The following is a 27701-nucleotide window of genomic DNA, read 5'->3' on the forward strand; positions in this document are numbered from 1 at the left end:
ACAACTTGCTCTCTCTCATCTCCCTACTGCGCATCTTTGCCTGGAATGCCCTTTTCCATCATGCATCTTCAGCTGTGTGGCCTTTCCTTCCATCTCTGAGAAGCCTTCCCAGGAAGTTTCCAGATCCAGTTAGGTGAGACCTTATGCCCTCTCAGCTTCAGATGTTTCCTTTCGTGAATAGCAGCAATGATGAATGTTGTGTTTGATGACTTTTATGTCCATCCTTCCTACCAGTCCCCAAGCTCCTTGAGGTGAGGGCTGTTTCTCATTCTTCTCTTTGCCAAGCAGTAGACATATAGAAAGTGTTGGTACGGCCTCTTGCATGGATGAGTCAAATCACTTATTTTTGTCCTCTATCACATTTCTTCCCTCTCTGGGACTAGTTACCCTAAGTAAAACAAGGATATAATAATCACAGGAACACTTACTAAACACATATTATATGCCAGGAAGCACTTTACCATTTAAACCTTACAGCAACACTAGGATATAGATACTTTATGATCCCCATGCTATGACAGGAAAATGAGTTTCAGAGAGGTATGAGAACTTGACCAGGGTCCCGCAGCTAGCCAGGATTAGAACGTAGGTATGTTTCACTCAAGAGCTCAGGACCAGGACCCTCATGGCATCCTGCTTGCCCTGCCCTCAAATGAGGGCCAGACTAAGCTATCTTGAAGTTCCCTGCATGATGTAGACTCAAGAGCTGAAGAGGAATAGGAGTGAAGAGAGAGAAAGCGTAAAATGATATTTCAACTTCTCTTTCTATTTGGCAAGAAGGGTGTTACTGCCAGGCTTTGAATGGAGAAAAAAATTCCAAGGTGCCTCCCCAAATATTCCAAATGTTAAGACATCTTAATTCTAGAACCCACTCTGCAAATCCTCATATACTCACACCCTCTGTGGCCTTGGGGACATATTTTCAGCCCTATTTCTCATTGCTTTTCCATCTGCTGCATAAAGATTTGATTAGATAAAGTTGTTCAACACATATGTATTGAGTACTTGCTATGTACATGCACTGGACTCACAGCAGGACACAATACAGACATGGTCCCTCTTGGCACCTTTAATCTGCATGTGGAGTCAACTGTGATATACATGATTACACACATTATCATTAGCTACCACTGTGACAAGAACACGGAGCCAGAAAGAACCAGACAGAGGACTCTAAAATCTTTTTTTTTATTATTTAAAGATGTTTGTTTATTTATTTACTTGAGAGAGAGAAAGCGTGTGCATGTGCACACCAGTGAGGAGAGGGGCAGAGAGAGAGAATCTCAAGTAGACTCCCCACTGACTGAGGAACCTGATGTGGAACTGGATCTCACAATCCTGAGATCATGACCTAAGCCAAAGGCAGTTGCTTAACTGACTGAGCCACCCAGGCACCCCCAGAGGACTCTAAATTCTATTCTAAGCATTTTACATGAACTAACTAAATTAACACATCATAGTAAGTTATGAAGTAGATGCTATTAATACCATCCCCATTGTACATATGGGGAAACTGAGGCTCTCAGAAGTTAAGGAATTTACCCAAGGTCACACAGCTGCTAAGTGACATAACCTAAACCCAGGCAGTCTGGCTCCAGAGACTATGTTATCAACCACTTGGGTGTATTGCTTTGAGGGCATCTAAAACAGGCATCTGATTCAGTCTGGGAGTTGGGAAAGGCTTCCTTGGGGAACTGTGTTTCTGCTGAGAGTAAAAGATGTGAAGCAATTTAGTAGATAGAGAGCGTGCAAAGAGTGTTCTGTCAGAGGGAACAGTATATGAGAAGGCTTCAGGCAGAATGAGACTCAAGTATGCCAGAGACAGGAGCAGAGATGCGCTCTAATAAGCTGTGGTTTCCAGGGCCCTACCTTCTGGATCCACTTTCTGGGCCTTCTGATGGTTTTCTCAAGAAGCTTCACAGAAATCTGTGCTGTGGTTCTGTGCACTGCCCCTGCCCAGCTCCAAACCCCCCTTTCTGATGAAAGACCCCACTTCAAATCGGTAAAACACATGACAACCACTGGACTTGCCAAGAGGAAAAACCCGTGTCCTATAACCAAGAGATAGCTGAGAATCACCAGACTTGATTCCCTTGCACCCTTGTTTCTCTCCTCATTATGCTTTTCACTGATATAATTAGCAAAGCAATCTTAATATCAGGTCTAAAGAGAGTTGTAACTCCATTTATTTGGTGGATTTCAGTGCCTCTCCTACTCAAGGGTGTTAATGGCTATCTTTCACACATGCTACCCACTTCAACACTACCTACCACTGCTTATCTGGCATTCAGGGCCCTTTTGAGTCTGGCTGCTCTTTGTCCTTAAAGATCATCTTCAATGATTTCCATTCACCAGAATGGTCTTCTTGTTGCTGGTAAATAGGCACCAGTTGTTACTTGTGGGGAATTTCTCCCCTGAGATGTATCCCTTACTCCTCTACTCCCTTTTTAAGATTGAACTCCCACTTGGCTTTCTTCCTGAAGTCCTCCCTGATTGCTTATCCCACAGAAACACTGCCTCAATTCACTCTCGCACTCTTTCTAACTACACCCTGTCTGTAATTCTTCTTTCCCAAAACCACTGTTTCTCAAAGTGTGAGTCCTGGATCATCTACATCTGAATAACCTGGGGGCACCTATTAAAAATGTGGTTTCTGGTTCCACACCCTAGTCTCTCTGCACCAGAACCTGTGGAGGCTGGGTGGGGTGGGCTGGAATTTTAACAACTCTTCTAAACCAATCACACTGATGTTTAAGAACCATTGCTCTAACCAAATAGCTTTCTTCTTGAATTAATTTTAATTCTCTGGAGAGTCCTTTCAGAAATCAATTTAGCAGAATCTTGTCCTCCTCAAGAGAATGAATCAAGCTTTCTTTATTTTCAAGCATTTGTCAGTGACTGGTTAGTATTCTCTGGAATGATTTGAGGCTCCAGCCTCTCTTCTCCACCCCCACAGACACTACCCTTTCCAGACCACTGTCTGCATTCACAGGGATTATTATCCCAGAACTTTCAAACTCCTCAGGCCTCCAGTTTATGCTTCTGTAATGCATCCTGTGCCATCCTGCTGAAGTGTCTTCCCCCCAAAAAAGCCTGTAATGTGTCACTCTTCTGTGATCTCTCCTATAGAATGAGTTCTCTAACCCTCCCTTACACAAATATGACCCCTCAGAGCTTGGGCATAGGATTAATTTCCAGCTTTATTCCCACCACCACTCCAACCAATGTTCTTCCACATAAGTCTTGGCAAATGCTCTTACTATTATCTGGAATAGCTCTGCCCACATAGAAAACTACTCTTCACCCTTCAGAACCCAACCCAAAGTGTTCCTCCTCTGAGAAAATCTCCAGAACCACTTTATTTTCCCTCAATTCTTACCCCAAGACAGAGATTGTAGCTCTTTTCTCTGGAGTCCAGCATAGCATGTAGTTTTTAAAACATTTAGTTGACTGGTCTCTGTATGCCAGATAATTTGTGCCCTTTACATGCATTATCATGCCTAACTTTCCAAAAATCCTATATAGTAGGTACCATGTTATCTCTCATTTTGAAAATGAGGAAACTAAAACTCAGGTAAAGTCACTTGTCCAAAATTACACAACCAATAAGATGTATCGAGATGCAGAGCTATAGCTATTTGACTAACAGTAAGCTGCCACCAATAACATGCAAAAACTCAAAAACCCAGAAAAGACAGGCTGACCATTGTCTATGTCAAGACATTGAGATGGTCCAGCCATCCATACTGTATATTGCATTGTCTACATGGGTAAATGAGAATAATCAGAGTATTCTAGGAAATAGAGAACAGCATCCATTTGAGGTCCTGTCACATAAACTAGAAAAATTCATTTTAAGCTAAGCTATCAAAGAAAGGTGGAAGAACCCAGAGAAACCAAGCCATCTCTTTGCAAACAGAAAATTGAAAATGGCATTGAAGCATTGGACTTAAAACTAATCTTCTATGCCTTATGAACCCACAGTAATTTATTTTGAAAGCTCCAGGGACAATTTAATCCTAGGAAGAATCTCTGGAATAATCCAGCATTTTTTGAATCCTGAAAACCCTTCTTAATGCATCTAAAATTTTGTTTACATCAAAAAGCATAAATTTCAATATTAGTTGTATGAGGAGTTGGCATTTAGGGTCAGTCTTGCTGAAGATAGATGGTGGAGCAGGTATTTTCTCTTATGGCATCCTTTTCCTATTGTTTTTACAAATTATTTGCATCTTATAATTGTTATGAATAATGGGGAAGCGGAGGCAATGCAGTGCTCTATTCCTCTTTTTATGACACCTCAAAACTTGGTAACCATCCTGGGGCAAAATGCTGTAGAATTATTTTAAACTTTGTAGTCAGACCTAAAATCTTGGTTCTACCAATTATTAACTTCATTACCATAGGCAATATGCTTAATCTTCATAACCCTTCAATTTCTTCATCACAGTGAAATTGATATTTATCTCACAAAGTTGTTATTAAGATCAGATGAAATGTGCAGGGAAGGAACATAACATGTAATAGGTCCTCAGTAAATGGTAATCATCATATTAACATTTAATATATATGTAAATATGAGTGGATTTAAATCTTCCAAGAACTAAGAAAATCTTAGTTTTCTTTGTTTGCTCTGTTTATTCTCTTGTTCCTCTTTTCTAGCATTCTTTTGAATTACCTTAATTGTTTTATAATTATATTTTATTTTTTGGTATTTTAGCAGTATGTCATTGCTTTTGTTTTTACTTTTCTAGAGGTTATGACATAGAACCTTACTTTTCATTAGAATTAACATTGTACCATATCATGTAAAATTTAGCCGGCTTTCAGCTATTGGCCATTGCACTGACCCCTTCAAACACCATCTTTGATGCTCTAGTTGTCATGTGTATTGCATCACATACACTATAATCTCACAAGACAGTTTTATAATATTTGTTTTAAATGATCATATATACCTTTTAAAATTAAGAGATAAAGTTAGTTTTTATATTTACTTAAATATTGGCTATTTCCAGTACTCTTATTTTCTTCCTGAAAAAAAGTTTCTTCCTTTTCTTTAGTTCATCTTATATCAATTCCCTTCAGCCTGAAGAACTTCCTTTAGTTCTACAGGGTAATGAATCTTCATAGTTTACTTTTATCTGAAAATACGTATATTTCACCTTTATTTTTATCTATTTATTTTTTTTGAGAAAGACTGAGAGGAGGAGTAGAGGGATGGAGAGAGAGAGAGAGAGAGAGAGAGAATCTTAAAAAGACTCCAGGCCCAGCACAGAGCCTGACACAGGGCTTGATCTCACCACCCTGAGATCATGACCTGAGCCGAAATTAAGAGCTGGACAGTTAACCAACTGAGCCACCCAGACGGCCTTATTTCACCTTTATTCTTGAAGGATATTTTAGCTGGATATAGAATTCTATTTTTAACAGTTTTTTTCTCTTTTAGCACTTTTATAATATTAGTCCATTGACTTCTGACCTCCATAATTTATGATGAGAAATCCACAAAATTCCAAATTATCATAACCCTGTAGAGAATCTGTTTATTTTCTTTGGATACTTTCAAATTATTCTCTTTCTCTTTGATTTTTAGTAGATTGATTATGATGTGTCTTAACATAATTCTCTTCATATTTATACTATTTGGAGTTTGCTGAGCTCCTTGAATCTGTCAATGTATGTGCTTCATTTGAGACATTTTTAGCCATATATTTCAATATATTTTCTACCTTTATTCTCTTTCCTCTCCACTTCTGTGACTCCAGTTACATGTATATTACACTTTCTGATATCCCATGAATCACTAAACTCTTTTTCCTTCCTCTTACTCAGATTGCATAATTTCTGTTAGTCTACAAGTTTAACTCTTTCCTCTGTCATCTCCATTTTGCTTAGCTCACTTGGTGAACTTTTTTAAAAGATTTACTTATTTGTTTTAGGGGGAACAGGTGGAGGGAAAGAATCTCAAGCAGATTCCCTGCTGGGTGTGGAGCCAATGTGGGGCTTCATCTGATATCATGACCTGGGCTGAAATCAAGAATTGGACATTCTACTGACTAAGCCACCCAGGCACCCCCAGTGAATTTTTTAAAGAAATTTTAAGTTTTATTTAAGTAAACTCTACACCCAATATGGGGATAGAACTCATGACTACAAGATCAAGAATCGCATGCTCCTCTGACTGAGGCAGCCAGGTGCCTCATTCAGTGAATTTTTAATTTTAGATATGTTTTCTATTCTAGAATTTCTATTTTTTATAGTTCCTATTTCTTTACTGCTACCTCTTTTCATTTATTGAGACTATATTTTCTTTTAGTTCATTGAACTTAGTTACAGCAGCTGCCTTAAAATCCATGTCCCTTACCTTCAACATTGAAGTCATCTTGTGTTGAGTCTAAGTTGATTGTCTTTTTTTTTTTCTGAGCTTGTGTCAAATTTTCCTGATTTTTTTTTTGTATGTCAAGGTATTTGAGGCTATATCCTGGATGCTGTTACATTGTGGAAACTTTGGATTTTGTTATCTTCCTCTGAAGAATATTGATGTTTTTGTTTTAGTTGGTAATTGATTTGGTTGGACTCAAACTAAACTATATTTTATACAAAAATTCAAATCTCAGTTCAATTCTGTCTTTTACTGAACTATTTATTGTCATATGTGTGAAGTTCCTATCATATGTGTGTAACTCAGAGATCAGACAAATATTTTGGCAGTTAATAATTTGAAACTCCTATCTCTTTCCCTTCAGGGATTTTCCCTTATTTTTTAGCTATGATAGCCCCAAACATTGTCTTCTGGTTCTTCAGGCCAGAAAGACTATGAGTTTCTCTTGGAATTTTGGCTTCCCTAAGCAGCACTGACTTCAGCCTGATCTAAAGCTAAAAACCACAAAAACAAATAGTTCATCCCACGCCATTACCTTCTTCCAAATTTTGACTGTTTTACAAAGTCTACCTATTTTTGTTCACCTTCCAGTGCCCTCAGAGTTAAGAGCTATTATCTATAGGAGAGCCAGAGCCATCCATCATCATCATATTATTACATTCTTGAAGGGTTTATAGTTTTTGATCTCTGAAGAAACATTCTTGGCATCTGAGTCTGGTTTTACAAGATTTAAAGAAGAGTACTGTGCATCAGGCATGGTAACAGGTTTTGTGTGCATGTGAGAGAGAGGGAAAGAGATATATTTATAACTCACAATCTTTGAGATTGGTACTTTTGTCTCTATTTAAAGATGAGTAAAACCACCTACGCTGGAAATTTGGGTGAACTGAATCCTAACCTGATCCAGGGAAGGACTGAGTGGGTTTCTGAAAGGATGCCTGGGCATTCTTTACTATAATCACTTTGTCAGTGAAGGCCAAATAAACATCCCACGTGTGCAGCAATGGTCCAGGTAACTGAAATGATTATCGGTCGTGCTTGTTGGGAGGATGGGAGTTGAGGTGTTCACTTCCTCAATTGACCAAATTATTGCTTCACTTTGAATTGCCTTGTCTGTGAACTATCCCAGAGGATGCTCCATATAGAGAAGTCGCATCTTAGATCCATCATTGAGACACTAAAATCAGCTCATAAGGTAAAAATCACATAGCAAAGAATCATTGTAGAGAACCACACACCTTCTATCAGTCCAGTATGGGCCAGATTTTAACCCAGTCTTGCAACAGATTGTCATTTCTTCATTTGGTAAAATAGTTAATATATTAGTTAGGACAAGTAATGCTAGCAGCTATAATAAGCCCCAAATCACAATGATCTAGAGCAGTAAAATTTCTATCTTATTCCTAAGATGTCCATCACAGACATTCCCATTCACCAGGCAACCTTCCTCGTGGCTATCAAGCATGTAAATTCCTTCTCTCTGAAGACCCTACTGAGAGCTCTGGGGCTTAGGGTTCTTTGATGGGCACTCAGCATCCATGTGGAAGATAGGTAAAGAGCAAATATGGAGGATCACATGGGGAATTTTCATGTACTGGGCCTGGAAGCAGCATAGTCATGGGCAGAACTGAGTCCATGCACCTCACCAGCAAGGCTGGGATATGTAGTCTAGCTTTGTGCCCAGGAGGAAAAGGAAATGAGTTATAGTGAAGACCAAGAAGACTCCACCACACTTGTCTTACACCATGATCTACATCCCCTCAGTGGAGGAAGATGTACCCACTTTGAGGCATATGAGAAGACCCAGACTAAGTGAAGAAGCAGTAAATACATGTGGCCTATTGCTTAGTAGATAACCATCTGGTAGAATGTTAAGCCAAATCCCCAAATTATTTAACTTTCTTTTTTCTCTTATCTGAGCTTGTGCAGTGAATGCATGTAACTTAAATGTGCATCTGATGGGACTCAGCTAGGTACCTCTTATCCATTCTGCTGCACAGGGCCTGTGGGGTAAAGGATGCTTGAGTAGATGTTTACAGAATAAAGAAGTGGATGGAAGAGGATCAGGAAGGAAGGGAGGAAGGAGGAAGGAAGGTCAGTGGTAATATACAACTTAGGAAGCTGCGGGTTACCACATGCCTGTGTTAGCAAAAGATACCATTTGTCCATGAACCAAGGTGACAAAGTGGAGGGTAACATGGTCTCACCACCTGGACAGCCACTCAGGAAATATCAACCATTAAATTTCCCCTGCCCTGCACCCCAGTGCACACCCCACATCTTCCCCTTTGGTTCTCATCTGAGATCTATCAGGCCAACTTCTGCTTGAGTAAAGATAAAGCAACAATAGAAGAAAAGAAACATTCCTGTGAACTAATCCAAAGCTTTAATCACTTCTCCCTGTTTCCTTGTGTCCCCTGGAGAAAAGGAGGGAGGGCTCCCATTCAGAGAGCTCGTTTTCCTGAGTGGGTTCCGATAAAGGACAGAACATTAGGTTTTTCTTCTTCTAAGGGAACATGGCGCTGCTTTTAGAATTCATTGGGACATTTTGGAACACAAACAACAGCGGAAGGCACTCATGTGGTGATAATTTAATGTAATTCCAATGTCAGCAATGCACCATGATGGTCTAGTCAGCTTGCCTGGAGGCGGTTGCTTTTGTGCCTCGCCTGAGAGAGTGGGTGCGCGTGCACTTCAGACATCAGCCAAGCACCCTCGTGCACAGTTCCTCTCTTTCCACCCCTGTTTTCACAGTGGTTTTCTGATTCCACTCCAAAGGACTCTTGGGGACAAAAGACATTGGAAATTTTTCTCAATTCCTAATCAGAAGGGAGAGTCTGTAAGCCCATATGCATTTTGGGGCTTGGCCTGGATTATTTTTTAAGTTAATTATTCCAAAACTTAACATGGATAATTTTTGCATGAAAGTCCCAAGTTTGGACATCTCTGGAAAAATCAGAAAAGTTGACAACGCAGGACTCACATTTCTACACCCTTAGCAGTTGGTGGGGGTGGAGTAGCAGAGCAGGTTCCCTAGTCTGACCTGGGTTCCCTGGCACACCATGGCCCCACCTGGTCCACTTCACTCATTTCCAGTTTCTGCGTATTTCTGGCATTGATCTCACCAATCCTGCCCATAAGCCTTAGTCCCCAGGTCCTGGCCTCCCCATAGACTTACCTGGGTTTCTCCATTTCTTATAGAAGAGAACCACAGAGTCCAACCAGATCTGAACTGTTGTCTTGGAAATTTCCATCCCACAAATGCAAGGACTAGTTCAAGATTTGTTTTTCATTCAAGACGTTTTGCTACCATCAACTTGCAACCCTGCTAAAACATTTAGTTGATGGAGTCTGTTGGAATGAGATTGGGCTCTAAGTGGCATTGGCCAAACTCAACCATTTCACTGAAGAACAGTGCCATCTGGAAACAAGGCTGTGGGCAAGGATGGAACCCCACCCCCTCCCGTCCTAGATCCTGGGCCCAGAGGATAAAGTCTGAAGGAATGAAGACCCGGTCTGCCTACCTGGCGATACCACGGTATGGGCCACATGAATTTCATTGTACATGGGCTGGAGCTGCAACCATACTTCTATAGAGCTTTAGGCTAAAAAATAAAAAATAAAAAATAAATAATACCATATAAGTGATTTGGTCCAGAGGTTTTTCTATCAGGATCTGATGGAAACTGGAAAAGTGGATGGTAAGCCCAGGGGGCGTTTTGAGCTTCCCATCGCATTCATCAAATATTTATCAAAAGTTATTTTGTGACAGGCAGAAAATGGTGAGCAAAAGCAGGCAGCATCCATGCACTCACAAAGGAAGTCAGCCAGAAGCAAGAGAAGGGCACGGGTTCATGCTCTTGTGTACCAGAGATCCCAGCCTGGAGGTCATGGCTGGGAAGGACTTCCCAGTGAAATGACAAAATCTGAGGGGCAAACCAAATTGACGGGGTGAAGGGGTGCAGTTGGAGCATGTCAGAGAAAAAGGATAGCAGGATCAAGAGCCCTGGGACACAAGGGCACATGAGTATCACACAGAATTAGAAGCAGGTCAGTGGGCTGAGATAAAACGGGGGAATGGGAAGGTTTCTGACCATGCAGGAACCTTTAGATCATAGCATGAGGCCTGGTCTTTATCCTAAGAAAAGTGTAAAAGTAGGGACACCTGGGTGGCTCAGTGGTTGAGTGTCCGCCTTTGGCTCAGGTCATGATCCTGGGGTCGTGGGATTGAGTCCCGCATCGGGTTCCCCGCAGGGAGCCTGCTTCTCCTTCCTCCTATGTCTCTGCCTCTTTCTCTCTCTCTCTCTCTCTCTCTTTCTCTGTGTCTCTCATGAATAGATAAATAAATCTTTAAAGAAAAGAAAAATGTAAAAGTTTTATAGCCCTGTGGAGTCAGCCCCATACTGTGCAAGGCACAGAGACAGTGCAGGGGCTATGGAATAATGGCCTCTACCCACATTTTGCTTCAGTTGTGGTTCCAGTTGTGCTCACTGCAATATTACCAACGTTGACACCGTAAGAGACAGTAATGACTGTGGGGCTCAATGACCGACTAGAGCACTGAAAGAATGCTCGATTGAATTAAGAAAGAGGCTTTGGAGGAAGCTTTATTTAAAACCAAGCTGTGCATCCTTGGGAAGTTCACTTCACCTCTCTGAGCCTGGTTTCTTCATCTGAAAAACAGAAGCAGTGATAGTGCCTGCCTCACAGAGATGTTCTGAGGATTAAACATGCTGATGGTGTGTGTGAAGCGCTTAGTACAGGGCCTGGCACATGAAAAAGAACCAATAAATGTTAGCTATTCTTAGCTATTCCCATCTAAATCTGTATTCCCAGACAGGCTGCAGAACTTTGGATTCAAGGTTATGAATTCCCTGGTGGAAAAAAAGAGGGGGATAAAAACAAAGTTCTGGAGAGCAAGAGCTGTGCAAAGCAGGAGTATCCTGTGAGGTATTCTATGTGGGAATTCGCTGGCTGGGGGTCAGGTGGAACTTCTGGAAGGAAGCCACCTCCCCCAGAGGAAAGATGTGAACAGGCAACAGTACCTTGTTTTCAGCAAGCCTCGGCAAAGACACTTGGAACCAGTCAGACCAGATTTGGAGGGAAAGGAGAGACAGGGATAGGCAGCATGCATTAGACAGTGACCCAAAAAGGAGAGAAAACGGAGAACATAGAATCAGGTTTGGAGGACAGACAGGATGTCAGGGAGGGACATTAAAAATCAAGCTTTTAACAACAATGAGCAAGATCATGTGGCTGGAGGTCATGAGCCTGGGTCCTGGATCCGGTTCTCTTCTTTTCTCTTGCTGTGTGCCCTTTGGCCAGTCATTTCTCTTTTGGAATCTCAGTTGGAGGAGGAGGTGTGTTTGTTTGGATTTTTTTTAAGGTTTTATTTATTTATTTAAGAGACAGAAAGAGCAAGCACAAGTTAGGGGGAATGACAGAGGCAGAAGGAGAAGCAGGCTCCCTGCTGAGCAAGGAGCCCAATGTCTGGCTCCATCCCAGGACCCTGAGACCATGACCCGAAGGCAGAGGTTTAACTGACTGAGCCACTCAGGTGCCCCGAGGAAGGGTTTTTTTTAAAGTAGGTCACCTACAAGTTTATTTTGTTGGGTTTTTCTGGATCTAGCCATCTAGACAGGACTAGTTCCAACAATCTAGACAGATGTGTTGACCTCGGTGTCCCAGGAATGGATACAGAGTTGGGGTATAATGCAAATAGTGGCTGAGGGCCCGTGATTATACAGTAGAAGGATGTGGGCTTGAATCTTGGCACTGTCACTTGCTGGTTTTGTGGCTTTCCTATCTGAGCCTTGGTTTCCTCAACTGTAAAACAGTTCATCAACTCTAAGATGGCATTGACTATAAGATACTTGACGTTTTATGGGCCGCAAGGCCAGAAAAAAATGCCACCAATAAGACTGCCATACCGTACATCCAGGGTTCAGAAAAGGCAGCTCGGGATCCCTGGGTGGCTCAGCGGTTTGGCACCTGCCTTTGGCCCAGGGCGCGATCCTGGAGACCAGGGATCAAATCCCACGTCGGGCTCCCGGTGCATGGAGCCTGCTTCTCCCTCTGCCTACATCTCTGCCTCTCTCTCTCTCTCTGTGACTATCATAAATAAATAAAAATTTAAAAAAAAAAAAGAAAAGGCAGCTCATTTCAGAGAGTTGAAACAAATCTAGGGGCACCCAGTGGGATCAGCTGGTAGAGTGGTGTGATTGACCCATGTTGGGTATAGAGATTACTTAAAAATAAAATCTTTAAAATGTATCTAAATGTAAATCAACCTGTGCATGAGAATCAGTGAAACTGGCATATAACTAGTGCCTAGTGTATAAGTAGTGCTTAATGTATTAATTAGGTGCTAAATAAGAGTTTATTGAACTAAAGACATGGTTATCAGGAGATACATACTTTTTAAAGGAGGAGAGTAAAGTGGTTCAAGAAAGATGTTTCTCAGAACTGAACTTCTATCAATTTTTACACAGGAGGTACTTGGCTAGGAGGGAGAACTGAATTATGTATGTGTAAATATCTGTCATACTTTTTAAAATTTATTTTTAAAACTTATAATGTTAAATGAGGTCATTGTACGGTTTGCTTTTGGCCTAAGGTACAGTTTTGCATTCTCACGGTGACACCCTGGTTTTCTTTTCCCTTGCTGGGGGATCTCTCTTCATGAACCCCACCTGCCATCTTGGAATGGCAAACCAAAATGGCATAGGCAGTTCTTAGTGTTCTCAAAAGAGTACTGGCCCTTAATAAAAGGAGATGAAAGAAAGGAAGAGAAAAAGAGACTCAATCCAAAAGAATCTTTGAGAGAAAGGCTTTGAGAGACTGGGAGGAGGAAAAAGGGGAGCCAAAAAGAAACCCCATATGAATGAGACCATATAATGTTTGTCCTTCTCCGATTGACTTATTTCACTCAGTATAATACCCTCCAGTTCCATCCACCTCGAAGCAAATGGTGGGTATTTGTCGTTTCTAATGGCTGAGTAATATTCCATTGTATACATAGACCATAAAGAAGTAAATGAATGAATAAAAAGAATCCCTCAGGCTTTTATTTCTCAGCCTGAAAGTTGTGTGCCAGCAGCTTCTATTGGGCTTTGGATCAAATTTTCAATTCCAATGCCTTGTCAGGGATCATTTCAAATGCGTTCACCTCTGGGAAGCAGGGCCATTCGGTGAGCAGGGATCTGAGGAGAGGTGGAGGGCATCTTGTCTGATTAGCTGGGCCTTATCTGTGGAGCCGAGTGAACGGTCTAATGCGATAAGCGAGCTTTGCGAGGCACTGAACCATCCCGACTTCTCCCTGACAGAGGCAAAGCCGAGGTCCCAGCTGCTCCTTATCAAGTGACAGGAACACTTGGTGAAGCCACGGAAATTGGATTTGAGTGATTCCCATCCTCCTTCCTCCCCACCCCAACCTAGAGCATTCTGATCATCCAGCCCGTTAAAGGGACAGCTCTGGTTGGGAACAATGCCCAGAGAGGAGGAGACAAAGACCTGGGGAGAGCTGGGGCCTTGCCAGGGACGCATGATCGGTGGGTCAGTGGGTTGGTGGAGACACTGGAAATGGACCCAGTTCCTTCGGCTATGTCAGTCTTTCCACCAAAGAATTTTGTCTTTAAGATTTTTCCAGGGAAATCGCTCTACCACTGAGGGTACAGCTGAGCCATCCCCAAGGTGGTGGATGTTTACTTTATGGTCCTCAGGCATGATCCAGCAGGTAGTGGCATTGTCCTTCATGCAAATAAAACCAACTTGACCATAGTATTAATAACAACTGTGACTCAGGTCATGATCCTGGGGTCCTGGGATAGAGTCCCTAATCAGGGTCCCTGCAGGGAGACCTCTTCTCCCTCTGCCTATGTCTCTGTGTCTCTCTTGAATAAATAAATAAAGTCTTTTTTTAAAAATTCATACAACACCCCATGGGGTAGTCCCCATTACAGTTGGCTTAGAGAGGGAAAGCCATTTGCTCAAGGCCACACAGCCAGCAGGTATGTGCTCATGTGTGGCCTGCACCCTACGTGTCTGGTGTCAGAGCCAGAGCTCTTTTTCCTTTTTTTTTTTTTTTTTTTTATTCAGAGCCAGAGCTCTTAACCACTGAGATTGCCTGCCTGCCTAGAGAGGTAAATGGGCAGAACAGGGATTTGAATCCAGTACTCCTGATTCTTAGTCCATTACTCTTCTAACTAATGATGATAATATGATAATAGTAACTCAATAATTATTATCCCATTTACTCTCCTCAACAGCCCAATTAACTGGTATGATGACCCACACTCACCCAGGGTCACACTGCTAGAAAGTAGCAGATCTTGGACTGGAAACCTCCTCCTCCTTCCATTCCCAGACACCACAGTGATATTTCAAAATCCAACCTGATTATGCCAGCCCACTGCTCACAACCCCCTGTCGTTAATACCAAACCCACACTCGCCCTGGGGACTTACAAGACAAGCATGGCCCAGTCCATCTGCATTGCTGACAGCCTTCGGTCACTCTTTGCTTGGGCCACACTGGCCTTCTTGCCACTCCTCCCACCACAGGACCTTTGCACCTGTTCTTCCCTCCTCCCTGAACATCCTGTTTGTGTACCCCATTTCTGCCTTTTGACCTTGCTAACTTCTACTTCTCCTGTAGATCTCAGTTTAAACGTCACTTCCACAAAGAGCTTTCCTCTCTCTTCCTCTGGGGTAACCATCCATTTGTCATCCCACATTAATTAGGTGATTATTTAACTATATAGTTAGTTATATCCCCATTCACGTAATTCTTCTCTGAGTGGCCATGGGCCAGTCTTTTTCCTGGTCTGGGCCTCACTCTCCTAATCTGTAGAATGGATGACAAGACTCCAGGGCTCATCCAAAATGGGCTTCCGGGGCCCAAAGTGGACCTAGCAAATACAAGGCAGTCTTCGTGCTTCAATGGGAATTCTCATTCCTAAGGGATTTGCACTTAGTCCTGCCATGGAAAAGCTTCTAAAATCCCCTTGCCACCTCCTGTGATGGAAAGCAATGTGCCTGGCTTAACTTGTAAGAGGTGAATTGAATCTGAATTTGGAAGGCATTCTAAAGCTGGTGCTGACAAGAAATGAACACAGTCCTTTGCTCCTTCTACAAACATTTCCTGGAGACCATTCCCTGTCCAGCCAGCCTCCTGGGTGCTGGGGAACAGAGGCAAATTAGACACGCTCCCTGCCTCTTATGAATGTACAGCTGAGTAGGGAAGCAGACACTTCAGGTAGACAGAAGGAGAAATCACGTCTCCCATTTACCGAGGGCATGTTATGTTTCAGGCCAGTGCTAGGCTTTTTATAAACGACATCTCTTCTCTTTTCTTCCTTTTCCTTTCTTTTCTTTTTTTTTTTAATTCATGAGAGACACAGAGAGAGAGGCAGAGACATAGACAGAGAGAGAAGAAGGCTCCCTCAGGGAGCCCAATGTGGGACTCAATCCCAGGACCCGGCATCACACCCTAAGCCAGACGCAGATGCTCAACCACTGAACCACCCAGGTGCCCCTATAAATGATATTTCATTATCCCTATTTAATCCCAGCCAAAGCTCCCTGAAGTGCTGGTAATCTCCCCATTTCACAGAAGCAGCATTTGAGGCAAGAGAGGTGAAGTGTCCCCACGAAGAGCAGTGGTGTTTGCTTGCAAAGACTTCCCCCTGGCCACAGCCAGAAATCTCCCCACCCTTGAGGGAGGCGGCATGCTGTAATATTGGAAAGTCCTGGGTTGAGCCCTGACTTTGACACCTATTAACACATGACATCTCTCAACCTCTATCCCCTGAGATGTCAGAGTAAGGATGGCATCACCTCCCTCACAGGGTGGTTTTCACATTTAAGTGAAACAAATCTTGTGAATATTCCCAGTTTCTTTCCATAGAAGATGCAGAAAAAAATATTATACATGTTCCTCACTCCTAGCAAACATCAGTAGGAAAGCAGGTGGGATGGGAATACTCCCGCAATGGGAACATAAACAAGATCGATGGAGCCCTATGTGCCTTTTTGACAAAATCTGTTCTATATCTGGACTGTTTGGAAGAATTAAGAAAATTAGAACTTGTCATCGAGTAAACGACTTGTTACTTTATTTTCCATATGGACTGTTGTCTCAGATGCTGAGAACCTTCCTTATGTGAATCTATCGTCTGAGCCCAGGGAACCTACGTAAGCCAGTAAATTTGCTACTTTCTAAAGACATTTTTCTTAATCTCATGCCATGAGGAAAAGCAATAAAAACAACCAAGCGGAAGCCCAGGGAGGACTCATGAAAGCTTCTGGCTATATGAGCAGGGCACACTTGGCTTCAGCAACAAAGAGGGACACACAGTACCCGGTGACAGCAATTATAACAATAAAAAGAACAGTGTCTGCCTACCAGGGCATCAGGTGGGTGAGGAGACAGCTGGGGCAGGGGGAGTGATAACCAGTGAACTTTGATAGTGGAATTAACCCTCACTGGAAGTGGAAAGCTCGTGGACACTGGAGTCTGACAGCTCTAGTTAGAACGCTGGGTGCACCACCTTCTTGCTGTGGGACCATGGGCAAGTGGCTCCACCTTTCTGGGCCACAGATGCCATATCTCCAGAAAGGAAATTGTCATACATTTAGTCATTCATCCAACAAATAGTTACTGAGTACCTGCTATGTAGCAGGCACTGTTTTAGGCTCTCAGGCTGTAGTAGTGAATGCGATTGATAAACTCTTGCCAGTGGAGCCAAAACTTGCATAGAGTAGTAAGTCGGAAACAGTAATAATGTTGAACTTGCCACTGACCCTATCCTCCTTAATCTTCCCACATCCCTTTGAGGCTGACAGAGCAGCTATTGTGTCCTCACTGTACAGATGAGGAGACTGAAGGCCTGAGAGCACACCCAGCATCAGCTCACAGGCCTCCTGGCTCTTCCCACTCTACCACCTGCCTTGGGTGAACCAGATCTTATTGCCAGGTGATATCAGGGAACAGAAATGACACAGGCTTCTTCTTCAGTCTAGAATTCAATCCTATGATGCCACCATTTTCAGCATCTGCAGGATCTGTCATAGCAGTTCCCATGTAGTGCCATAATCTTCTGCCTATCGTTAGGTTGTGAGCTTTTCCAGGGCAGAGGCCTTATATCCCAAGGGCTTAGCATGGAGTCTAGCACCAGGTAAGTGCTCAGGGAATGCATGCTGAATAAAAGAATGGATGAATTAGGAAAGGGGGAAGAGAGGGAGAGAGAGAGAAGAAGAGAGGGAGGAGGAAAGAAGAGGGTTAGGGAAAGGAAATGTCTGGCTTATACAATAAATGCAAGATGGATGGGTGAATAGAGTGGGTGGATGGATGGCTGAATGGATGGATGGATGGTAGATGGATGGATGATTGGTTAGATGGGTAGATAAATGGATGGATGGATGACTGGATGAATAGATGGGTAAGTGGGTAGATGGGTGGATGGTACATGGATGGATAAATTAATGGATGATGGGCGAATGGAGATGGATGAATGAATGGATGGATGGACAGACAGATGGACCAGTGGGTGGATGGATAGATAGATGGCTGGATGAATGGGTGGATGGTTGAACGGACAGATGAATATATGGGTGGTTGGATGCATGGATGGATAGATGAAGGAATGGATGAGTGGGTGGTGGGTGGATGGATGGATGGTTGGTTAGATAAAAGAAGAAAGGAGAGAGGAAAAATGAAAGGAGTATGTTGGAGAGGAACAGGCAAACGTCCTTTGGAAGAGTCAATAAATGTTGAACAAATAAAGAATGAAATGCAACTTAAATCCCTTTTTCACTCCCACAGCTTACCCCTGCCCTCCCCACAGCCTTCAAAGCCTGATTAAATCTTGCCTCTGCTCTCTGTTCCAACCCACAGGGACTGGTATGTCTTTCTAACCTTTCAGAGTTCCCATTGTCTACTTGCCAATTAGCATCTTGGTTACAAACTCTCACTTCCCCCGATTGAAAATGACCATCGCACTCACCAGCATGGGGCAGTGTGGTAAAATCACAACTCTGTAGAAAGACTGGCTGCAGGGATTTTGGCTCTTCCACTTCCTAAACAAGCACAAGTTACTCCAACTCCTGGAGGCTCTGCTGCCCCATGTGTGAAACAGAGACACTTCCATTGCCTCATAGAGGTGTTAGTTAGACTCCCTATGAGAAAGTGTGCAAGGAGCTTCGTGCAGGGGCCCAGTGCATAGCAAGCATTCCCACAGAGTGGTTGCTACCATTATGATTGTTGTAGTTTGACCTGAGAATGTCTGTTCCACCACCCAGCATGGTGAGGCTGTAGAGACAACCACCATTTCTCCTCCCCCAGAACACACACACGTGCATGTGTGCACACACACACACACACACGCGCGCGCGCGCATGCCTGGCATAGGACCAGGTATCCAGAATGCTTCTTGGTTAGATGCCTGCTTGGACCCCAGTCCAGAGAACCTCCTTTCTAAACCTGTATGTTCGGCAAAATTTTATTTGTTAACAACCTTACCCAGGCCAACTTTTCAGAAATCTGTTTTCAATTTTTAATTTTCTGGGTTCATTGAAGAAACCAGAAAAGGATGAAGTATCCGTGTTGGTGTCTGTTCTCAACAAGCCTGTAGGGCCACTGATCCTCTTGGGTTATCTGTACATGAGGATAGTGCTTCCCAGAGCCTAAGCCCAGGACTCCCTCCATAACCGGTAGGACTCGGTTAAAAATGAATATTCCTAGGATCCAGCTTAGACTTATTAAATCAGAAACTCTTAGGCTTAGGGCCTGGGAGTCTGCATGTTAACCACTTCCTTAGATGATTCTAGTGCACACTTAGGTAACCACTACCATGTGCAGCTTGCCTTGCAACAAACCTACCGTGTAATGCTGGCCAGGTGGGGGGCGGGGGCAGTTTGAGAGCTTCTAACCCAACTTCCTCACTTACTCCTTCCTCTGGAAGGAGTCTTTGCTGGCTCTACAAGGGGAAGAAGGAAACTGGTATTTATAGAGTCCTTGCTGTGTACCAGACACTTGGCATAGGATCAGAGAGGGTAAGTGATATATGCAAGGTCACATAGAGGGGCAGTGACAGGCCTGGGACACAAACCAAAGGCTCCAGTCTCATTGCCCTTCTGGCTTTTCTCCATTGTACCATTTGTCTCTTCTGGAAGGAGTCCTTGCTGGCTCTACAAGACAGTTAGCTTTTATGGAGCTCTTACTGTATACCAGGCACTTGACATAGGACCCCTCCCCCCAGCAATTCTAAGGGCTAGGTATCAGCATGCCCATTATTTTAGTGAAATAAGGTGGAATCATATTTGCTGAGAAACAATACCTGCTGGTATATAAAACAAATCTTATTATTAGAGGGGGAAATTGGGGGTAACTCTTTCATCATACATGTGATGAAAATAATTTTAAAATGGCTTAATGTGAGAAGTGTATCTTTTTCATTCATGTAAACAATACACTATGTGCTAGAACCCAGCAAGGAACCCTAATAACACTGGCCATGGCACGTTGTTGCTGCTAGATTTTTGTCCATAGCAATGGTTCTCAACGGAGCATGATTCTGTGCTCCCAGGTAACATCTGGCAACATCTAGAGACGTTTTGGGTTGTCACAACTAGAAGCTACCGCTGGCGTCCAGTAGGTAGAGGCCAAGGATGCTGCTAACCATCCCATAATGCACAGGGCATCCTGTCATCCCAAAGAATTGTCTGTCCTAAAATGTCAATAGTGCTGAGATTGAGAAATTTTTGATCTGTGGGAGGCGAAGCACGGACTTTTGTTGGGATGTCATCTGTAGCCATCTCCACCACTAGAAGGCAGCGTAAGTGCTGATTCTGGCAGCTTGCCCCGCCCCACACCCAGCCTTGACAGCCATGTGACTCTTCCTTTGGATGTTCCAACTGCCATCCACAAAACGGGTACATCAGGGTGGTGTGAAATGGGTAAGTAGGGAGAAAGAGAAGAGATTATACCTGAATGATGATGTCTCCTGTCAAGATCAAGCACTGCTAAAATGTGAGATTTCAACTTTAGCTTCCAAAGTTCATGATATTTCCAGTGCTGCATCCAGCCTTAGAAATGAAAGCTCCACGAACCAAGATTTTGCAACATAAGCCATTAACTTCCGTTGGCATCAAACACAATCTGTTTTTAATTATGTTGTAGAGTGAATCGGGTTTCCCAGATTTATTTTTGAGTATAACCCGTGACACAGAGTATCTGTTCCTCTGCCTCCCCTTTAGGTGGGACAAAATATCACTTAGGAATCAAAAATGCTGCTTTTATGGGCAGCCTGAGTTTGAATCTGCCCCTGCTGGTTATTAGCTATGTGACCTTGGGGAAATCCCTTCTTTTCTCGGGGACTCTTATGTGTTCACCTGTAACATGGGAATAATAATAGATCCTACTTGAAAAGATTGAATTTTAACTCAAATAATGCAAGTAAAGTGCTCAGTGTAGTGTCTGGTACGCAGACAATACTCAATACATGTTGACAGTAATAATTATTAATATTGTCATCATTGTCATCATAATCAAGGCCCCAGGATAGGGAGAAAAATGGGAAATTGAGAGTCTGGGGAATATTCAGCATTTATAAAGCAAAGCTGGTACAGTTGGGGTCTGATAATTCATAACTTACTAAATCTGACCTGCCATTTCTGCTTTTAATGAAAATATATTCAGTATTGGAATTAATTACTGTTAAAGTGGACTTCTTATTAAGCGTCGAGGGGTCAATGGCAGACTCAGTGGGCTATCATTGAGTAAAATGTCTCAAGGAAGAAAAAAAAGGATCTGAATTTAATGCATCATCCTGAATCCAACTGGAAAATCCCTAATAACACTGGCTGCCATTGACAATTAATCTAAGGAGGCTGTAAATTGTAAGAAAGCTTTGGAGGCAGAAACTAAGGAGGGAATGGAAATGAGGAAGAATTCAGTTTATCCCAGCTCTATCAGGTGTTTCTAAATCAGCGGTTCTGTAACTAGGGAGGAGTCAAGGAGGTGACCCCCCCAATGCGGGGGGGAAGGTCACTCTATAGAGCAGGAGAATTGGACTTCGAATCAGGATGGCTGGTCCTGGCCCAGCCTCTGTTCTCTGTAACCAGGTGTGGTGGCAGAGAGGGACAAAAATAGGTAAAATCAGAGAGGCAGTTAGAAACAGATCATCTAGTGCCTTTAAAGCCATGACAAAGAGGTTGGGTTACTTCTGAGCAAAATGGGAGGTCTCTGTTGAGTTTAGAGAAGGGAGGGATTTAATATGATGGCCCAACACTCACACTAGAGAACAGACCAAGGCAGTTACTGCAGTCATCTGGATAAAAGTGTATAGAGGGGATCCCTGGGTGGCGCAGTGGTTTGGCGCCTGCCTTTGGCCCAGGGCGTGATCCTGGAGACCCAGGATCGAATCCCACATCGGGCTCCCGGTGCATGGAGCCTGCTTCTCCCTCTGCCTGTGTCTCTGCCTCTCTCTCTCTCTCTCTATCTGTCATAAATAAATAAAATATTTTTAAAAAGTGTATAGAGGCTTGACGTAGGGTGATGGCAGTGTGATGGGGAGATTGTGTCGATATAAGGTATGTTTAGAAGGTCAAGTTGGCAATATGTGCCTGTGGATTGGATGTGCAGAGTAAGTGCAAATGGAGACACCCAAGGATGTCATCCCCTAGTAGATGGATGTCAATACTTGTATCAGTTAGCTCTTCCCATGATGATAATGCTGCATAACAGATCACTTTCAACCCATGGAATTAGAACCAAGAAGGCATGAGTCTGTAGTCATTTGCAAATCAGCTGGGCTCAAGTGAAGAAATCTGCTTTAGATCTGCCATTAGCTATTATTACAAAAGTTCTACAACAAACAAATTTTACTGTGGAATCTGAAAAAAAATTTAAAAACCCAAATTCCAAAAAATAATTAAGCTACTCTGAGCAAATGGACAAATCAATGGTTTGAAGAATTTGTGGCAGTATGATCCTAAAGCCACTTGAAAAGATTTGTCCCAGTCGTCCCACAACTCAGAGCATTGAGAAAGAGGAGTATGCTCCAATTTATCCCAGGCCCAAGCAATTTCAGTTTTCTGATTAGCTTTGTGCACCTAGCAGGAACTTTGTCAGGCAGATAGCTTGTCATGCCAAACACAGGACAAGCCTGTCACTGGTCAGGAAGCTGACTCAGTCAGAGAGATTGGCTTGCCTCCCCCTAATCGATGCCATCCACATAACACTAAGAATCACAACTGCCACCAAGCCATGCCTGCTCCTCCATTACTGGTTTTGAGCAGCAGGATCACTCAACCTGTCAGAAGCCATTAGACTGTGGGGCTGGCTGATTTTGAGAAGGAGAGTAGGGGGTCTATTCAAGGACAAGATGAGCACATAGGAGGGAAAATAGACAGTGGCCCTGGCCCAGCATCCAGGGCTAAAGAATTAGATGGCTCCATGAACCAACAAGACAATGTTTTGAGCTTTGTGGGGTAATGCATCATGTCTTCTATGGCAAAAGAGGGATTGGGGATATGCTTGAGGTAAATTGTTGCCATCCCAAATAGCCATTTGCCATGTAGACAGGAAATAACTAAATAGGACTCAGGTGGAAACCTTAAGCAGGATGCATTTAGGAGCAAACACAGCCGACTGTAGCTGTCTGGAAGGTGAAGGAAGGACTTTGGAAAGAAAGAATGCCTTCTAATCCACACAGTGGCAAACCCTCACTTGGCTAGCACGCCTCAGCTCCTGACTCCCACCATGCGACAGACCTGGTCCTCTCTCTCCACCGCGTCTGCTGGCTTGGTGAACCATGCTGCCATATGTGTGCTTGAGCAAGACAAACACTTGGAAATCATCCATTCTTCCTTGCTTTCCCTCACTCCCTTTATCCAATTCTCTCCAAGTCGTATTAATTTTGCCTCCTAAATATTTCTCGGAGTAGCTCACTCCTCCCCCATCCCCAGTTCCATCAGCTTAGTCTCAGCCACCATCAGCCTTCACGTGGCCAACTGCAACAGTCCCCTTGCCGGCCCCCTGGCTTCTAGCTCTGCCTCCCTGCAATCATCTTTTCAACACATGGATCTGCCAACGCCACCTCCCTGCTTGAAGACCCTTCTGCTGGCTCCCCATGGATTTCAGAATAAAGACCAAAATTATGAATATGATCCACTGTTCCCAGCATGATTGGGTCCCTGCCCACCTCTCACCACTGCACAAGCTGTTAATCTGCCCAAAAGTTTCTTCCCTGCAACTTCCACCAAAATCACCCATTCTTCCCATCCCAACTCAAGCATCAGCTCTACAAAGCAGCTGTCCTTCGCCCACAGCCTCCAAAGCACCAGAGACCAGAAACCTAAATATACCCAGAGAATCATATCCCTTTCTTTCAGACTCCTTAACCCAGCTAGTAACTGTGCCTTCAGCTCTCTGTGATGATTCGTTTAAAGCCTGTCTCCCTGGGCTGACCTGCAGGTGAGTTTCTGAACACCCAGCCCACCCCTGTCCTCCCTAGGCTTCCTCTATTGTGGTTGCATTCCTCACCTTCCTTGCAGCTTGGAATGGCCATGTGACACTGTCCGGCCAATAAGATGAAGGCAGAAGGTGCTATGGACACTTTCTGGGAAAGATGGTCAAAAGACGGCAGGGTTGACATGGATGTGCCTCTTCCCTTTGTTCCTCCCTGGAATACCAAGGCATGAAGAATAGTGTGGTAGACCTCTTTCAACCATGAAGAGATAAAATCACGCCACACAGAGATGGCAGAGCAGAAGGAGGAGGAGCTGACACCTTTATCGCCACTGTTGCACGGCCGGGTCATCCCCGGTCCACTTACCACTGACACCTTATGGCCACTGGGTTGGGGTTTCACGTTACTGGCAGCTGCTGAGTTAACTGGTACAATTCTATAGGACTTGTATCTTTTTCCATAAGATTCTCACAAGGCAAGTTTCAGAAGGACATGGACAGTGTCTATTTTTGCTCCACACACATCTTCAGCATGTTGCCTGGCACAGGGTATATGTTCAGTGAACATCCTTTGAATGAGTGGATGGAGAGACCACTGTCTTTAGAGTCCCCAGGCTCTGACTCCTATTCTGTTGATGAGCCCTGAGTGTCCACTTAACCTCTCTGAGCCCCAATTTCCTCAAATGTAAAATCAGGCCAATAACATCAACAGTAGCAGGTTATTCTGAGGGTCTAATGAGGTAAGGTATAGAGAGCGCCAGATCTTGACTGGGAGCTTAGTAAGAGGTAGCTGTTGGCATCATGATTATGAGTGATTGGCTCTGTCGCCTTCAGCTGCCACTCTGAGCGCATGTACTAAGCCCTACAAGAGGCTCTCACGGGTGAAGATCTGCCTCTGCCCTCCAGGATTTAGCAGCTCAGCTGCTGAGAAAAGATTTGCACCAATGCATGGCGAACTTGCAGAGCCTCTCAGCAAAAAATGTGCTCACAGCCACAGGAGGAGCACAGACCCCAGACTTAGCAGCAGTGGCGAACAGGGAAAAAAAGCACACGCACTGATGAAGTTGTCCATGGGAACAGTGCAGGGATAGAAAGCCTTGCTTCCTCTCCATTAGCTTAGTTACTGAGCACTTATCCATGCCCCGCCACGGAGCTCAGTGCCAGGCTAAGACAGGAGCCGTCCAACAGAGGTGCCCAAGTGATTACAGGAAGCTTCTTGCCTGCCTGAACAATGGACTAACTGAGCAAATGCATGAACAAATGAACTTCTGAAGAGAAACGAATGAGCTAGAAAATAAATAATGTAGATGTCCCCAAGGAAATAGCAGTGCTTTGAAGAATGAGTCTGGAAAGATGGAGGGCCAGGCTGCAGGCATGTGAACCCAATCAGAGCGGGGGACATGAGGTCGGGAGAGAAGGTGAAGGAAGATGGGAGTGGAGTCCGTGGGGGCACCCAGTGTCCTGTATGTGCTGGCCAGTCCACGGTGTGTCACTCCACTCATTTGTATTGAAAGTCAAGTAGATGCCAGCATGGTGCTGGGCAGTGGGCACCCAAAGGACAGGAAGACAAGACCCTCCCCCTCCCCAAATTCTCTCCTTCCCAGTCCTGCTGCCTTCCCCAGGCCCACCATGAGGGCAGTGGAGATGATTGTGGATTTGATATTTATGACCACTGCCGCTGGTGGGGGCCCAGCACGGTGCTTTCCAAACTCCTCCTTCGCCACTCAAGAATGCTGTGAGTTTGGGACCATCACAGGGAAGTAAGTGAGGTTCACAGAGGTGAAGCCACAGCCACAGCTGGTGGAAGCACCAGAACGGGGACCTGACTCTGTCTGAAGCCGAAGTCTATCCTCTTCATCACTGTGCTCACCTGCTGAGGCTTTTATTCTAAGTCAGTCCAGTTCAAGTTCAAGTTGCTTATAAGGAAGCCCTTGGGGGTGATGGAGAGGTCCACTCGCTTAGCAGCAGTGATGGCTTCATGAGTGTCTGTTTGACGAAACTTACTGAACTGCACCCTAAATATGTGGGTATTGTTTGTCAGTTATACCTCAAGAAAGCTCTTTTTCATAAAGCGATGGAAATAATTAATGTGCATAATAACAATCACCCAGGCTGTTTCTTAGAAGGTGGAGGTTGTTGGACTCCACCCACTGCCCGCAGGGGTTTTGAATTCAGTGGGTCTGTAATTTAACAAACATGCTCCCAGTGATCCTGACTCGGCTGCCCCCTTCACGTGACCAGCGTCCTTCACCCCGGCTGCACCTCTGTATCACTCGGGGGAACTTTTAGAAAACACCAAGGCCTGGGTCATCTCACTCTTGATCAGGTGAGACAGGGTCTCTGGGATGGAGAACAGGAAGGCCCACAAGTGATTCCAATGTGAAGCCAGAGCCGAGAACCACTGAGCTAGGAAGCCCTTTTGTGGATGCCAGCCTGGGGGTGTACAAAGCCAGGTGCCAGGTGATGCTAAATGCCAGGAAAGGCAAGTCAGGCCCTGCATATGTTCTGGAAGAAGACAAAAGCCAAAACACTCTTGCTGGATTAAGCCCCATCTCTCTGCCCTGGAATTGTTCTTAATGCGCACAGCATCAGGGAGCGCAGTCCCTGACAAGTCCTGCACAAAGCCTCCGATGGCCGGAAAAACTTGGGTGGTGTTAAGAGCGAGGCTGAGACATGGCCCTGGCATTGGCATCCCCAGAGCAGGAAGTCTCCAGCTCCAGCCAACAGGCTGCAGGGCCACAGATGACTGAGATATAAAGAACCCCACATTTCATAGAATCCACAGTCAGAGCTGGTGGGGCCGTGAGAAGAGTCTCATCAACCCCCTGCTTACAGTGGGGAAAAACACTGAGGGAGGAGAGGCCATTCCTTGATCTTAAAAGTATGAGAATCAGAAAGGGGTTTCTCCTCCATGCAACCTACCCTGATTGTACCAGCTCGCATGTGCCCTGGGACAGGTCGTTCATTCATTCAACAAGTATTTAATGAGCACCGACTCTGTGCCAGGACAGGGCTGAGTGCTGGGATTGTGTGGTTGAGCAAGAGAGGCAAGATATCTCTGTGTCATACAAGAAACCCCTTATGTTCTAATGGTATAAACCAGACGATAAACCCGAAACACACAGCTAGGGGGGACAGAAAATGTGGCTGGAACAAAGTCTTGGAAGAAGGTCCTTCAGGGAAATGCAGTGGAGTCTGACCACCAGTGACCGGTGACCCGAGTAGCCAGATGAGGCTTCAGTAAAGGGAGGGAGGGAGTCTGGCAAGAACTAGAGAGAATGTTCCAAGGGATGGGAGCCAAGAACCCAAAGGTCCTAAGGAGGGGACCAGTTTGAGGTATTCTAGGAAGCAAAAAAAAAAAAGGTCAATGCAGGAAGGGGAAGCAAGCAATGGAGAGCATGGTTGTCGATGAGGCCAGCCAGGGGAAGTAGAGGCCAGTGGCCCACAGGCCAGCCTGGGAGCTATTTTTATCCTCAGCACCCTGGGAGAGCCGGACAGCACTTCTGCCACAAGAGACCCCTCTGTCTGCCCAGCTGGCATTGTCCAGCGGGGGTTGGCATGAGAGGGCATGATTTCCACTCCGCGGGAGAACGGCCCTAGGAGTAAACATGATGCCCCAGTTGATTCTCTTGCTCCCTCGGTGCTGCCTTGGGGCTGATGGCTCAGGGTTGAGGCTCAGGAGCCAGGCTGTCCAACACCCGCCCTGCCTGCATCCCACTCAGCACCTAGTGGTGACAGGAACCATTCTGTGCCTGTCCCCTGGGCCTACGATGCAGAAGCCCCCACCCAGCCCCCTGGGGCTACGCAAGTGGCCACTGGTCAAAATGCATCTCAACCCAGCGTTGGG

The 27701-nt window shown here is 44.5% G+C and overlaps 1 protein-coding gene and 1 long non-coding RNA gene across 9 annotated transcripts in view; one reads left to right on the top strand and one right to left on the bottom strand.

The window, feature by feature from the left end:
* SEZ6L (seizure related 6 homolog like) overlaps positions 1-27701 on the top strand; it is a 188925-nt gene that overhangs the window by 31978 nt on the left and 129246 nt on the right. The gene's annotated exons all lie outside the window — the stretch shown is intronic.
* On the bottom strand, positions 8976-14773 carry LOC112676750 (uncharacterized). Its single transcript, XR_003146702.2, has 4 exons — positions 14685-14773; positions 9910-9990; positions 9564-9710; positions 8976-9167 (listed from the first exon to the last, which is right to left on the bottom strand). It is a non-coding gene; the product is annotated as an uncharacterized LOC112676750 (long non-coding RNA).

Source organism: Canis lupus, chromosome 26 (genome assembly GCF_003254725.2).
Source record: "Canis lupus dingo isolate Sandy chromosome 26, ASM325472v2, whole genome shotgun sequence".
NCBI lineage: Eukaryota > Metazoa > Chordata > Mammalia > Carnivora > Canidae > Canis > Canis lupus.